The sequence below is a fragment of the Nyctibius grandis genome, chromosome Z, assembly GCF_013368605.1.
Source record: "Nyctibius grandis isolate bNycGra1 chromosome Z, bNycGra1.pri, whole genome shotgun sequence".
Lineage (NCBI taxonomy): Eukaryota > Metazoa > Chordata > Aves > Nyctibiiformes > Nyctibiidae > Nyctibius > Nyctibius grandis.
In genome coordinates, this window is record NC_090695.1 from 53843201 (window position 1) to 53852719 (window position 9519).

Here is a 9519-nt window from a genome sequence, read left to right on the forward strand (position 1 = left end):
TCCATGACAACTTTTTCTTGTGAGTGGATGTGCTGAAGAGGATAAAGTTTACCGCAGAGTTGTAGATGTAAGTGAGTAAAAAGTTCGAAGTGACTCACCATTTTGGTGGTTTAATTTCTTGTGTTATCTTCCTCTGTCTGAAACCCACTGAACTTTTCTGTAAGCCACACTAAATCCTAGTGCTGTGTTTTAAACACAATCAGCTGTGTACATAGCAGTCATGTGTGTAATTTAGTTTCTCCTCTTGAAATAATAAGTAAATAAAGATACAGATACTTAATAGTCTATTTGATTTAGGTACAAAGTACTACATAACTTACTTCTCTAAAAGCTGCTCATAAATCTTAGACTTTCCAAGCCTAACAAGGTCTGTAGTAGAGACAGAACTTATTTTTCATTTCTTATACTACTCAACAGTTCTTCCACTGTTATTAATGGGGATAAACTATTTCTAGGTAAGCACTAAAACATTCCCTTATATCTCTTACAACTTAGCGGTTTGGCTTTAAATCAGCTTCTTGTCTTTACTACTTGATGTTTCTTGACCAGCAGCTAAATTCAGTGCTCCTTTGTCAGATTTGAACTACCACTTGTTGTTAACAGAACTTGATCTTGTTTGCCTTGATGCAAGTAGAAATGACTGAATTTCTGCAGCAAGTTATCCTTTCCTGCAAGTAACTCTACTGGGCTGGCCCCGCAGATCAGTGCTCTTCTCAGTGTCTTCTTCACAACATTTATGTGCAAATGTTGTTACACACATCTACTCCATGTCTGTGCTGAAGTTGTAATGTGCTAAATAAAAATGGACACAAATAAAGAGATTCTTACAGGACTGGTATGATGCCTCAGTATTTCTTAAGAACCTTCTACCTCAACACTGAAAACCCGATTTTCAGAAGGTCGTCTTCTAGGATATTAACTTTTTTTACCCAAACTTCATTAATGTGGAACTGGTAGAAACCTCTCTAAAAGCCTGAAGGAAGTACTTCGGCTTCACGACTGGATCTTGGGGTGCAACTGAGCTGTTTTAGAGCATTAGGCCTTAACAGAGAAGTTTGGAATACAGACCAGTTCTCAACAGTGAGCACCATGAACAGCTGCCTATGCAGCGCAGCTTTCCAGGCTTCATAGCCTTGCTTACCTAAAGAGTCATCAAGGTTTAATGTTTTTTAGAAGAGCAGAGATGAAAAATGGTAAACTACAGGGATTTCAAAGTTCTTTTACTTGCTTATTGATTCTCTAGTGTTCCATAAATGACGTAAACAAATAATGCTGCATAGCTATTGGCAGCTGGAGGGGTTACACTTAACAGTTCTTTCTCCTGCCACTGTAAGCAGGGCATTTCTTCTGCTTTATCCTACACATCTCCAAACTCAGCAAAAAGGACAAAAAGCTCAGAAAAACATTTTAAAAAAACGACAACATCACCACTAGTGATACTAAAATGAAAACGAATTCTTCAAACCAACGATAGTTAACAAAGAATAGAAATTATTGTAAGCAGTGGAAGATATGACTAATATTTGTCAGGTCAAACCCTCACAACTTTTTAATTTCACAAATTTAAGAAAGTGTCTTGAGTTTGCATTCTGGTTTAAATAGTCTGAGAATCAACACATATTATGACTAATTCCTTAGTCACCTCCCAGCCCCATTTCAAACTCAACCAACAATAACTTCCTTGTGCAAAGGCAGAAGAAGAGTTTTAAAAACTGAAATCACAAATTCTTGTAGGTCATCAGAGACACTCAGTATTTCCTGTAAACTGCATGTCTGGCAACCATGCAAATATAGTGAACACCAATCTTGTCTTTCCAGAGATCTTCTACATCCAGTGTGATGGAATGGAACAGTACTTGAGGAATAACAACCTAGGACCACTAAAGGAGTCCTCGGTTGTACAACCACAGTGATGTAACTTGCTGAAGAATAGTTTTCGTACTGGTACATAAAACATTTAAGATATTCTGGAGGAAAAAATCCTCAGAAGACCACAAGAACTGGTCAAGTAAAAATAATTGAAGATTAACTTCTTTGAATTTAGCATCTTTTGGAAGGCCATGTAGTTGACAACTTTGCTGAGGCTATGGAATTCCATAAAGCAAGTAACACTTCATATACCTACCATTTTGTATTACTGCACCCTTGCAGGAGTAGAAGACTTAAAGCCTTCACTTAGACATGTCTAAGTTCTGCTGTCTGGGGGGGTGGGGACGGACGGGGACAGATGGATGGACACACACACCAAGAAAACACACCACCCCCCCCCCAAAATAACCCCAAACCTTGACAGAGGATCAAGAAGACACATACTGTTTCATAGAAAGACCACTATAGTGCAGGTTACTCAGTTCCTACCTGGAACCCTGCTCTCTCACAGGTCTTGTACTACCAATGACTGTCTGTTTCCTCCCATCTCCTTTATACCAGCCACTACAGTATATTTGGTTCTTCCATCTTTTCAGGCCTTTAGCAAAAGGCAGTTTATTTTGTAGTTATTTTACCAGATCTAATCTGTACCTAACCTGCAGCTGCATGTGTGCTGACTGAACACCCAACATATTAAATGCAGTTTGGTCAGAGAAAACTGCCAACCAGAAAGGATAAACACTCATTCTTCTCAACTTTCCTTGTCCCATCTGGACCATAGAGTTTCTTCACTGCATGATGCATTACCACAGTCTTAACCTCCTGGTTTGACCACTTAGGTTCATGACTTATTGGAACTTACTTTGAGACTTCTACTCTTTCTATGATGTCAACGAAATGACTTGACAGGCTAAAAAGTTACAAAGCAATAGATGAAAAGAGTATTTGTATTAAGTCTTTTTTCCTTTAGGGGAAAAAAATCTCCTTGAAAAGTGAGGTTGTTTTATCCTAAGAGGTAAAATAATCCATAAAGGCCAGTCTGTGACAGGAAGAAGCTAAATAACTGGTATCCAGTGATAGGACACATGGGAATGGTTCAAAGCTGAGTCAGGAGAAGTTCAGACTGGACATTAGGAACCATTTCTTTACCAAGAGGATGGTCAAACCCTGGAACAGGCTTCCTAGAGAGGTGGTCGATGCCGCAAGCCTGACGGTATTTAAGAAGCATTTGGACAATGCCCTTAAAAACATGCTTTAACTTTTGGTGAGCCCTGAAGTGGTCAGGCAGTTGGACTATGTGATTGTTGTAGGTCCCTGCCAACTGACCTATTCCAGTCCAGTCCAGACCAACACAGCTACATCTGCAGCTGCAGAGAAGGAAACAAGGGAGCCACACCATCTTTCATGCTCTCAGTACAGCACATGCGAACACCCCAGATTTATATGCTGCCCCAAAAGGGAGTTCTCACTAAAAGGCTCTAACTGTTAAGGGCACACAACAGGATATACACACAGGTAAGTTTTTTAGGAACAGCTATTTTCTGCAGAGCTTTGTCTTTAAGAAATTTACTTCATGTCTGAAGGTGGAGAGCTACATATGGTCATACATTATTGTCACTTCCCAAGTTAAAGCACATTTTAAAATAACCTTTGGAAACTCACTTTCTTTACATTAAGAACTGAATAATGATGATTGTGCTTCTGCTACAGCAGCTACGTGCCCTCTTCCATACAGCTGAAAGAACAGAACATCTCTCAGAGCGGTGCTGAATTTTCATTTTTAGTCATTCCTTTGTTGCTTGCCTTGTCTTCAGATCTGTTTAATGCCCAATGTCAATGTTCCCATCTGTTGCTGACACAGAAATTGTTATAAGGATTGTTATAAGGATTCTGAGCTCAAATATCTATTTCAAAAGTTAATCTTTGTCTAGGTACCCAAAAACAGTGAAGGAAAATAGCAAGTATATACTTTAAAATAGCTAGACTAGAATCTTCTGGAGGGGCACTATCTCAATACCCATATTCCTTGTGCCTTAAATGCAGAATAAATGCCCATGCAGAGACGCATGTCTTTGTTAATATTGCCATCTACAGGGAACCACATACCACAGTGTCTTTTCAATAACTACACTGCTTAAGCAAATTCTTACAGAAAACTGTAAAAGGGAGACAGGTGAAAGAACAAGACACCCATTGTCACCCAGTTTTTCCCTAAAAAAAAAAGATTTTTTATTGATAGCATTGAGACCAGCTGCTGCAGTATTTCTGTATTTTTACAGCAACCTTGTCTCTACTCCCAGTCCCACAACGGCCTCGAACCATCTTCCCTGTTCCTAATTTTCATAGAGCTCTCACTTTAAATAAAGTTTCAGAAAAGTTACTCAGCACTCAGGAAGAGCCAGGAATAACTTGAGCCCCACAATCCATAGGCAGTTATGGTCTTCTATATCACAAGTGTATCTTCCGCTCTTGCTTGCATACCTCACTTGGTATTTTTCCCCATGTTGCAACTAACCTGTAGCACTTCCCTAAATCCATAGCGGATGTAACTAATAACCTCTGACCACATCTGCTTGTTTTCTGTAACAAAAAAACTGTCAGATAGCACCTGTTCCCGCAGTTCCTACCCCATGGCATTTCATCAACTGACAGAGATACCATTTAACTAACTTCTCAAAATTTAGGTGTGTTTTCAAGGCCAAACAATCCAAAGGTAGCTTGTGTAAACCGTTACATCAGCAGAAAAAAACTGAAGACATTTGTATATGACTATGGTCAATTAGAGCCTTAGAACAAAGGATTTCTTCTCCTAAGCCATTCTATTATAGAGATCCTACATACTGCTACTCCCACACTGGTATGGGGCTTGGCCTGAGGAACTTTGTTATGGCAGCTTTTGGATTTGGTACAACTGCAGTCAGAATGAGAATGCGTCCTCCTCCTTCGTTAAACAATGCAACAAAAGAACCACGCTTACAAAGTATTACAGACAGGAAATACAACTGACTGAACTATTCACAAGTCGGGGCTCTACAGAGTTGCCCTATTGGTACCTATTGGCATCAACTTCAAGGGGCACTGGTAACTCACCATCTATTTGAAAAAGATGCAGCTGGGTGGAACAAGAAATATAAGAACATAAGAAAACTCAAACTACAAGCACAAGTAACAAGCAGGGATGTCATCAGGAACTTTACCAAGTTTCATTACTTTAGTATATTAAACGGGGCAGGAGCGCACGCAGGAGCGCGGGCAGGGTCCTTCCAGGGTGTTGACCATAGGGGAAGAGAGCGCAACCATCGTGGTCCCGCAGCTTTGAACTGAGTGTCACATGGGTGGGATGGAATACCCCATTGGTCAGGTTTGGGTCACCTGTCCCATCTGCTCCTCCCTGCAGGTGCGGCACTTTTTGGTCCTTCCCTTTGTGGAACAAAGAGACCCCACAGGGACCCTAGTTCCCATGGCAACAAGCCGTGTAGTCAACTTCAAAAAGTACAGTCACTTAAAAGAAACTTAACTGAAAAGTCTGTCCTAGTCCAAACGAAGACATCTATGAGCCACGGCGTCTCCAGGGGTATACATGCTGTGGCATAGACTTACCTGCAGCCACAGTAGCTTTGAGGTGCACCTGTTTCAGCATGGCCTTCTCCATGGGCACTCACTGCTCCCAAGTTTGCTGCTATGAGCTGGAGTGGGAGGAAGCTATCTTCCCCCCTCTCTCCCTAGACTTGCCATATAAATCTGAAGAGGAGCAGGCCAGTCTCGGAGTTCTTGTCGAAACAGGGTAAAGGAGAAGAAATGAGCGAGTACATAAAGAAAGCCAATAGCGTGGATTTCTGCATCCTACTGTAGATGGTTATTTGGCCAGTGTTCTGAGTACATCTGAGGGGGATTGTTATGGTGTGGTACAACTTGATAGAAGAACAGCTGTGATACAAAACACGTCCAAACCAATGACCAAGGATCTCAGGGAAAAAACAGAAGTGCAGCCATGGTTGCACTGATGCAGAAGATGCTTCCGCAAAACACTCCCTGATTATCCCTGAAGCAAGAGCTACCCCAAAGCCACACAGAAATACATCCTTGCAAAATTAAGGTGGAAATATAAACATCATACATACCTCTAAGTTACGTTTGAGAATTACCTTTTGCTCCCTCTGCACCATCTCACTGCACCTGAACCTTGTAGAGCCATTGCCTAAGACACCAGCTTAATGTATAGCTGGTTTTCTTGGTTGGTGAGACGGAGACTTAGAAATTACATGCAAGTAATTTCCATGTGGGAACAACAGCCATTTAAGTACAGGCACCAGATATCTAGAGCTTAATGTCTCACACACTTTCTGAGCTACAGCATCTCTCTGGGTAGTACATCCTCTATTTTCATTGGCTCATTTTCACAGCTGTTTGCATTCCCTGACTAAATGCTTCACACCATGGTGGGAAGCAGTGTTGTAATACGATAATAAACATGTAGGATACTGGAGGGCTACGGCACCAACACAAAGAATAGCTTTTCAAGTTCTTGTCCTGCTCTAATGCCCAGCACTTGCTCTCACTGCAGTCATGGCAGATAGATAAGTGAGGACAGAATTTGATGTGAGGGCTTTTAATTGAGATTTTCAGAAGCATTTGGCATTGACATTACAGCAAATGGCGAAGTTCTCATTTTACCACTGGCTTCCAGGGACAGACATCTAGGTCTTACTGAATGCACTTGAAAATCTCCTCTCTAACTCCTATTGTCATTGTTTACCCAAGATCGATAGCAACAGTAGTAAATATGGCAGAAGGACTAGGAAATTCAGAGACACTTATGCTTGCTTTGAAGCAGCTGTAATTAGCCTAGGAAGTAAGAGGAAAATCTCCTGTCTTCAGCTGTAACCTACTTGAAGCCTGCTAAGGACAGGGCAAAACCCCAAAGGGATGCAATTGTTTCTGTATTGTGGAGTTTGTCATGCAGGCTTGTGGGTAGTTGCAAAACTTGGTTTGAATTTTATGGCTGCAAGTAAAGCATCTCAAAACAGTAAACTGTTTCTCTGGTTCCCTTTTTCTGAACAACTATATAGATGGGAAATGAAACAGAAAAAATACACTTCTTTTTTCAAATCTGTAAAAACAATCCGCAGAAAAGATGGGCCAAGATTTAAGGTAGTGAAATAGCAATGCCAGGTTTTAAATGCATGGAATGCCAGTATTTGCAAGGTCAGTAATGCCACTGATTTCTGTCAGCGATCGGGAAGGTGCTAGAGTGAATGTCACACAAAGCAATTATGCTCTGACATTGTCCTGAGGAGGGTGAATCCTGCAGGCAGACTTTGGATCCCACTGCAATGCTACTAGGAAGCCATTCTACTCTTTACTGTACCACTATGAATAAAAAAAAAAAAAAAAAAGAGTTTGACTGCTACACCATATATGGTTGAACAGACCTACCTCTTGCATTACAGAGTTCCTCTCAGAACTTATAGAATCATAGAATTGTAGAATTGTTTTGGTTGGAAAGGACCTTTAAGATCATCAAGTCCAACCGTTAACTTAGCACTGCCAAGTGAGCTTGTACAAACCAGAGTTCAAAATTAGTTGATGTTTCCCAGATCTTTCCACATTCATCTTCTGTTTTCAGCTTTTTATGGGCAGGACTTGACCAGAGAAGCTGGGAAGGGCACAGGCTCCAAGGTGGCACACACTTAAAAGTCAAGTAATGCAAAAGGGAATCCACGCGTTGCAGGAGGAGCTCAAAATCTGTTGGGGCACCATCCTCGTGTTCAGAAACTGTCTCTTCTCATCTGTCCTGGCTTGGACCAAATTCTGAACCCTCCAAAAGCTGTAGAGATGGAAAGTGATGAACTGATGCTGCACACCTAACCCAGACATGAATGAAGGCTGGGCTCCAGAGTGAGGAAGATCAAATGAGAGAATGGAGCCATGGTAACACGCAATCACCCTGCAGCTGATAAAGGAACCAGAGACCACGTCAATTTAGGGAGGGTCTCTTCAAGAGCCTCAAAGCCTTGCTTTTTGACAGGGTCCCAGCTGCAACCCAAAAGTCCTTTCTGGCATGACATACGTCCTTCCATTTTTCCTTTGAGCAGAAGGAGGAAGGAGGAAGAGAGAGCAAAAGAAAGTGAAAGGAGTAGCTCATTCCTGCTCTTCCTTGTTGGCTACGATTTCTGCTGCTTTCGAGTGGGTGTTATGGTGATTGCTGAGATATCACTGCTGACACCACACTGACCCAGACCTTGAGAGAGCGATGCTGCCTGTACAAGTGAAGGGAAGAGGCATGCTCAGGACTGACTGTGTTTCAGGCCAAGCTTTGGGTACGCCAGGAATAGCAAATCACCCTTCCTAGAGGGAATGAAAAAGAGAATTCCTTTCAATTTAAATAATACTGACAACAATCCACCCTTACAGCTATAAACATGTCATTTACTTCAAGGGATCTAAGAAGTACGAAGAAGGACAGGTAAAGTCATTTCCATCCATGGGTGTCTGGGATGCAGAATCACCTTTTTAGCAAAACAGGCCTTCTGTTCCCGATTTGCCTGAAAACGTCACTTTTACCCTGGAACCCATCAACATGCATGCACTTTCTGCTTTGTAAGGAACCCAAGCCCAGAGGACAGCATTTCATTCCATCCCCAGCAAGGTCCCAAGTCTGAGACATCTGGCTGTGAAGCTCCTTTCAAATATTGCTGGATGGGAAGGAAAATCATCCAGAAACAGACTCTGGAACCCTTTCTGGGCCTTCCATTGGGAACCTGCTGACAGGCGAGCAGCGCCAGGCGAGCTGCACCACTGCCTGGCAGCAGCTAATTGCAGCACCTTCTCTGATCTCCGCCTGCCTTGGCTTGGAGGAGTCACCATGGTGTCCACGTGCTGGTCTGAGTCTAGCCTGAACTACTGAGAATTGTTATATCTGCGGCTTGCAGCAGAAAAGACTGGAGCATCATTTCTGTTAATTGCTCTTTTAACAGTGTATTCGCTCCCTATGCTGTTCATTTCTGGCAGCAGCTCAAGGTGTTAATTGCCCTTGGCTAAGAGCTCCAGTGTCTGAGCAATCTCTTCTCTTTATTCATCCTCCCAGAGCAGCTGCAAGCTAGGCACTGCTCATTCCAGCTGCTGGTATTAAATGCTGCCTTCTCTGAGGCAGCTGGGTCGATTGTGAAAGGCATGTGCATCAGTCTATCATCTGTTCAGCAAGCACATAACCTCAAGAGATCTGAAATGAAAACTGGATTTTTTATAAAATCAGACGGAATGATGAAATATTCAAAATCTGCCCCCCTTCTCTCCAATTAGAAAAAAATTTGAAGGCTCAGAAACTGCTGTGAGAGGGATCTGTCACCTCCAACTCCACCTTACCCAACCTGCCCTGTGCACACAGCCAGCACAGGAGTGAGCGAAGGTTGCTCTGGCACGAGCGCCCCTGTGCACAGGGACTTCTCTCCAGCAATGTCCTGAGGAGATTGGTTTTGTTTAAGGCACGGCAATGAGAGTTTGGGGACAAGAAGCTTTGAGACATTTTCCCACACAGACAAGAAGTGGCAGGCTTCAAGGCAGCAGTTAAATGAAACCTTCCGTTGAAAAGTGTCGTATTTAAACATGCTGACTTAAATCACTAAATGCACATCAGAATCTTCCTGTACT